The sequence below is a fragment of the Salvelinus namaycush genome, chromosome 14, assembly GCF_016432855.1.
Source record: "Salvelinus namaycush isolate Seneca chromosome 14, SaNama_1.0, whole genome shotgun sequence".
NCBI lineage: Eukaryota > Metazoa > Chordata > Actinopteri > Salmoniformes > Salmonidae > Salvelinus > Salvelinus namaycush.
Window position 1 is genome coordinate 41578157 of NC_052320.1, and position 7397 is coordinate 41585553.

At 40.6% G+C, this 7397-nt stretch overlaps 1 pseudogene; it reads right to left on the bottom strand.

Moving 5' to 3' along the window:
• Positions 1 to 448: 448 nt before the first annotated feature.
• Positions 449 to 5366, bottom strand: LOC120059524 (annotated as a pseudogene).
• Positions 5367 to 7397: the final 2031 nt, after the last annotated feature.

The window sequence follows — 7397 nt, forward strand, 5'->3', positions numbered from 1 at the left end:
GGGGATGTTTTTAAGCGGCAGGGACTGGGAGATTGAGGGAAAGAGTAACAGAGTACAGAGATATCCTTGATGAAAACCTACTCCAGAGTGCTCAAGACCTCAAACTGGGGTGAAGGTTCACCTTCCAACAGGACGACTCTAAGCACACAGCCAAGACAACGCAGGAGTGGCTTCGGGACAAGTCTCAATGTCCTCGAGTGGTCCAGCCAGAGCCCGGACTTGAAACCGATCGTATATATCTGGAGACCTGAAAATAGCTGTGTAGCGACGCTTCCCTTCCAACCTGACAGAGCTTGAGGATCTGCTGAGAAGAAAAATGGGAAAACTCCCCAAATACAGGTGTAAGAAGCTTGCAGCGTCATACCCAAGAAGACTTGAGGCTATAATCACTTCCAAAAAGGTGCGTTAAACTGAGTAAAAAGGTCTGAATATTTATGTAAATGTCTTATTTTTTTAAAACTTTGCACACAAAAAAATATTTGGGGCTGTCATTATGGGGTACCGTGTGTAGATTGAGTGAAAAACACTAATCCATTTTAGAATAAGCCTGAAAATTATCAAAATGTGGAAAAAGTCAAAAGGGTCTGAATACTTCCCGAATACACGGTACACACACAAAGAAAACACGAAAAGCAAAGCACATCCATATAAAACAAACATTCAGTAAAAAGTCCCTCTAACATCCACCTGAATTGCCCTAGAGCAGGGGTGTCAACTCAGTCCTCTGTAGCTCAATTGGTACACCATGGCGTTTGCAATGCCAGGATTGAGGGTTTGATTCCCAGGACCACCTGTATGTAAAATACATTCACGCAAGACTAAATCGCTTTGGATTAAAGCGTTTGCTAATAGGCATATTTTAATCCATGGAGGGTTTAGTGTCTGCAGGTCTTTCCTTTCAATTAAGCACTAGACAACCAGGTGCTAGAGGCACCAAATCCACCAACTTTATGAAAACTTTGAGATCACGAGGTACAAAAAAACCTAAAAGCAGATTTACCTTAACTCTATGGAGATTGAAGGGATCTCCTGGGTTAGCCATCCCTGAGTCCGAGCTGAGATTTACTTCAAAGTGCATTTCAAGAAGACAATGGAGAGATGCTCAGCTATATAGAATTAATACTGATACTTTGTGCTCAAGAGGTAATCACAGAGTCACATCTTTCAATGAGCAACTGATTTTAATTTGATCAGTAAGGTGTAACTGTTGCCAAATAATTACATTAACATATATTGCTAAGAATGAGAGAGTAGTGTGTGTCTCTAACCCATGCCACCAGCACCAATGACAAACACACTAACCACTCTCCAATAAGGGATATGCCTAGGACATGTCCTTATTGGGCCAGTATAGCAAGGCCCTGTCCACAAGCAAACCCAAACCCTCGGCATTTGTGTAGACCTGAAACAGTCTAGGTGTAAATAATAGGGTGAATGCACTTAAGTAAATCTCAGCTCTGTTAAAAATACTCAAGAAAAACTATAACATTAAAAAACAGGGTTATATGCCCCACCAACATCAGACTACACAAAAATCCCTAAAATTGCTGAAATAAGTCATCGAAATCAGAGAACAGTCAGATTAACATAACTGACACAGAGATGGTGGTGTAGCAGGACGATAGGAATGCCGTGTACCAAGAGTTTGGGAGTTAATGGATCAGTGGTTAAAACATCAGAATCTCGATGGGCTCGGCCACAGTAACATGGGGTGACGTGTAAATGATGAAACAAATGTCTTGGAGAACGTTTCTTTGGGATCATCAGGCGACTTCCGGACAACTGACACATGTTCTGGCAACGTTACAATGAAACGTGTCTAGAACATTCATATTTTAGAGTTTGCCATGTTCTGTGTATGTTTGGTGGGACATTTGAATATTCTCCCAACCCTTAGAAAACGTGTCTAGAACACATAGAATATTCAGTGAACATGGTAACCACGTTCTGCGTAAGTTCTGCTTGACATTAACGGAATGGTCTCTTGGAAACAGTCCTTGCACTTCACTGGAACATTCCTAAGAAAAACGTCAGACTCTTAAGGGAACTTCCTCTGAAGTTGTGGGAACGTTTGTTGTTAGCAGGGTTTAGAGAGGTGGAAAATGCATGCACCTCTTCACCTGGTCCCCAGTGGTCCTATGGGCTGCTAACGCCCCTCTTTCTCGCTGCCTTATTCGTGTGCTGTTCTGTACCCTCAATAATGGCTTGAATAATAGGCTAGTTAGGAGTTTGTATTGCAGAGACCATGGCATGTTTTCTAATATGAGATTGTTGCAGTTAGCATTCAGACCTTATGACTGTACACTCCCAGTCAGTAGCCTTTTGGATGTACGGGCATTGATTTGGACAGCTAACGGGTTATTTGTTGAATGAACATAACCCTGATCAATCCATCCCAGCGTCTCATATTTGATTACAAAATTACTGTTATATTACAGCTGTTATGATCAGCACATTTCAGCAATAAGTCTATATTATGCAAATCACCTTGTCATCACTATCGACATCTGTAAATTATCCAAAACGTTGTGACATGTAATTTGATTACGGCACTAGTGTCAGCACATTGTTGCAAAATTATTTCATAGGATAGCTTCATGATCTAAAATGCTGCAATGTTTGTAGTGCCACGCGTTGAGTCCTGCGCCACCAGTTTATCGAGTGGTTCCCCTAGTGCTGGCGCGGCGCAATTGGCAGAAAGCCAACTGTTTTTAATGTCTATGCAAATGCACATAAAAAGGTAGCTTTTTTGTTGAAAATGAGGTGAAATAAAATTACTATTCTGCCCTACAAAGCAAGAAAGGCAGTAACTGCTCAGTGTAGAACTGAGAAAGATGGTGTTTATTTACCTTGTTTCGCAGTTACTGCTAATATGACCCTCACTTTCTCCAAAACACAAGAGGCAGGAAACTTGTCCGCATGTACTTCATGTAGAAAATAAATAAATACAAAAAAATAGCTTATTTGACCAGTTACTGCCTTTTTGCTCGGTAGAGCAGTATTGGTTGTGAATAGGCTACGCTGTGGTCGTTGAGTTGTTTTGTTTGCCCTGTTCAGATGTTTCATATGCATCCTTTAACAGATGTATAGGAACTCTTAACTTCTCACATCCAAAAAGAAAACTACCTTTATAACACATCTGGAAAAAAATTAAATAAAAATCACACCATTTCAATGGACCCAATTATCCAAAATACAGTAACGACATGACTAGAATGTGATGTATATAAAATAGCTGTAATATTCTAGCAAGTGAATGCTGCATAGTTATACATGACTTCATTGTCAAAGGTGTGTGTATCATTTATAAAACAGATAAGAAAATTACATTTCATAACGGTTCAAAAGAAAAAATAATATACACTGTCAGTTCAACTCACCACACTTATCCATTCCTTCCCGTATCAGTCAAGGGGTGGCCTATACTATGTGCAGTGTTAGACAAAACAAAACCAGATTTTTGGATGTTTAGGTAATACCCCAGCATCCTCTTATGTAAACATATATTAAACATAAATATAATTTTTTTCTCCAATCTCAGAAAAGTATCCCAAACAATCCCAATCCTCCCAAACTGAGCACAGCCAAGACAAAGCACCGTCTCGATTTGAGATGTAACTGAAACTGTTTAAAACATGTACATGGAGGACAAAAGGACTAAGACTCTTAACGGCCGTTCACATTGGGTAGGCAATAAGTGGTCAAATCTCTGACCGGTGACCTCGGAGGGATCTTCTGGGCTTACCTCACCTCCTTGTCTATGATTGAGTCAACGTTCACCTCGAACCTCCGGTTGCTCTGGCTCAGTCAGAGGTCTTCCTGCTCTTTGACCAGCCAGACCCCATTTCTGGGCCTCTCCACAGAGTTTGTCCTCAGCCTCAGTCGTTTTCCTTTTCTGGTCCCTCATGCAAGGCATTCTGTTGCATTCCTTCAAAACCCGGTCGTTGTGCAGCATGGCAGGAACAGGGACTCCAATGATATTGACTGGGCAAGGCACAAAGTTCACTTTCCTCAAAGTGACTGATTTTGCGGAGTTTCCGGTACCTTCCAAATGCAGTGCTTGTGTCCCTGTTAGAGATGGTGGCCGATGAGAGTTGGGCACCGTTACCTCTTCTGACCACACCTGTGTGGAACTGCAGTCTTGCTGTGTGGCCTGTAGAGGGTCCAATTATGTTTGTCAGTCTTATGCATGACTGCATCTGGACAGGCCCAACAGCCAATTCTGGTGGTTTTGAGAGGACCGTCTGTTTGAGAGACTCCTTTGACAGATTTGTCAAAAGAATCTTGGGTTGATTCTTCAGGACAACTTTCGCTGCTGCACTTAACAAAGCATAGTTGATTTCAGTGTTCTTGTCCAGGGGTTTTCGACTCTTCTTTCTGCCAGTCTTTTTAACCTTTGAGGCAGCAATGTCCAGAGTACTCTGCGTCTTTACTACAGGCCTGAGTACTGAAGTACAAGACCTGTAACCATAAACATCCTTACTTTTAAGAACAGTAGGCTTGTGACCTTCATCTTTGAGTCCTTTAATAAAAGTGGCCAGTTCCTTTTCACTGTCAAAAAGGTCTTCTGACATAGGACTGAATGCCTTCAGGGTCTCCAGTAGAGTAGTTTGGCCAGCTGAGCTGAATCGCGACCATGACAGGACAACCTTCTCTGCAGCTTCCTTACAATTCATGGCATATACCATGTGTTAGCATTGGCAATACTCACGTCCGAGATTAGCCCTGTGGGAGAGAAAAGTAAAATCAATTAGAAAATGTGCAGTGACTCCATACTAAAACTTCTGTAAATCATTGAAATTCAAAAACTTGAATATGGGACATTTCAGGTTGCTGATTATGTAGGCTAACATTTGATTCAAAGTACCACAACAGACAAAAAGGGAAAACCCAGACACATCACAGGGGGTATAAATCTGAAGCATCTGTTTAGAACTTCCACTCACCACCAAATGTGGTGATGAGCAGAAGTCCAGTGGCAGGAAGTGGGAGAAAATGGTTCTAGATTAAACTTGGCTGACAATCTGTTAATTCTCAAGATTCAATCTCACCACAGTTTTTGGTTCCTTATGCACTCTTTTTTCCTGCATAAAAAAAGAAAAAAGAAATCTGCTTCAACTAGCGAGTTAATGCGACCACTATCTGACTTACTGAATTAATAAGGTGACTGGGCATCATATTTTGTAAGCTTTCTGCCGTGTTTGAGAAGTCAAAGCCCTTTGGGATGAGTTCTGTACACCTGCCACCATTTGATATTCTTGAGTTCTGCGCCGAGCAGGCAGGCCCGTTGCCCTAGCGACTCCAGACACCGTGTACACATGCAGCTTCAGAGCCAGTACTGTTCTTCCGTCAGACAAGCATGCATTACCTTAGTACATTTTTACAAGCGAATGTGAAGGAGATTTAAAAATTAACTCAAAATACAGTAGCACCCACACACACGAATAACAGCTGGATAGCCTGTCTTTGTGCTCGTTAGCATATTTAGCTAGCAGCCTCCATGGAAATTCAACATTGTGCTAATTTTATTAGCATTCTGATAAGACGCTCAATGGTATTTGGCTGTTTTTAACTAACAAGTAGGTTAGTTAAAAGGGATGAAGTGAAAACCTATAGGAGGATAGCGCTCCACGACGAGGGATCGGCATGACAGCAAGCTGTTCAATACTAGGCCATAATGACTGACGAGTGGTGTGGATTGGTATAGCTCGGCTCAGTCCCACAGTATGTTATCAATAGCAGTGTTTACGTTAGCCGGCAACTACCGGCTTTTGGCCGATAATACTAATAAAAAACATGAAGCCAATAAATAAATAACTTGCTGACCAAATTAACGGCTGCAGGGGCAGTATTGAGTAGCGTGGATGAAAGGTGCCCAGAGTAAACGGCATGCTCCTCAGTCCCAGTTACTAATATATGCATATTATTATTAGTATTGGATAGAAAACTCTGAAGTTTCTAAAACTGTTTGAATTATGTCTGTGAGTATAACAGAACTCATATGGCAGGCAAAAACCTGAGAAGTTCCAATTCCTGTTTGGATTTTTTCTGGGGGTGCCATATTTTCAACCAATCTCTCAATGAAAATACAGAGAGATATGGATGGGTTTTCACTTCCTACGGCTTCCACTAGATGTCAACAGTCAATAGAACTAAGTCTGATGACTAATGTGAAGGGGGGGTCGAAGGAGACAGAAATTAGTAATCACTGCCATGAGGTGACCATGCATTCAACATGCGCGTTCACGTGAGAGGCAGTTTGTTCCATCTCTCAATTGAAGTCAATGTAATTTTCCGGTTGGAACGTTATTCAAGATGCATGTTAACAACATTCTAAAGATTGATTCAGTACATCGTTTGACATGTTTCTACTGACTAACGGAACGTTTGGACATTTCGTCACGTTATAGTGGTCGAGCTTTGAGACTTGTTAGGGTGTTTGGTAAACAATTCGAAAGTAGCTAATTTGACAAATAACGGACATTAACGAACAAATCAAGCATTTATTGTGGACCTGGGATTCCTAGGACTGCATTCTGATGAATTCATCTAAGGGAACATTTATCATGTATTTTCTATTTCTGTTGAGTCCAACATGGCGGCTAATTTGGCTATTCATCTGAGCTCAGTCTCAGATTATTGCATGGTTTATTTTTCCGTAAAGTTTTTTTGAAATCTGACACAGCGGTTGCATTAAGGAGAGGTATATCTACAATTCCATGTGTATAACTTGTATGATCATCTATATTTATGATGAGTATTTCTGTTGAAACGATGTGGCTATGCAAAGTCACTTGATGTTTTTGCAACTAGTGAATCTAACGCCTCAATGTAAACTCAGATTTTTTTATATAAATATGAACTTAATCAAACACATGCATGTATTGTGTAACGTGAAGTCCTATGAGGGTCATCTGATGAAAATAATCGAAGGTTAGTGATTAATTTTATCTCTATTCTGGTTTTTGTGAAAGCTATCTTTAGCTGGGAAAAATGGCTGTGGTTATTGTGGTTTTGTGGTGACCTAACATAATCGTTTGTAGTGCTTTCGCTGAAAAGCCTATTTGAAATCGGACACTGTGGTGGGATTAACAACAAGATTACCTTTAAAATGATATAAGACACATGAATGTCTGAGGAATTTTAATTATGAGATTTCTGTTTTTTGAATTTGGCGCCCTGCACTTCGACTAGCTGTTGTCATATCGATCCCGTTAACGGGACTGCAGCCATAAAAGGTTAACCTTTTCTCAATAGGGGGTGCTGTTTGCACTTTGTAAAAATTTCGTTCCCAAATTAAACTGCCTTGTACTCAATTCTTGCTCGTACAATATGCATATTATTATTACTATTGGATAGAAAACACTCTCTAGTTTCTAAAACCGTTTGAATTATAT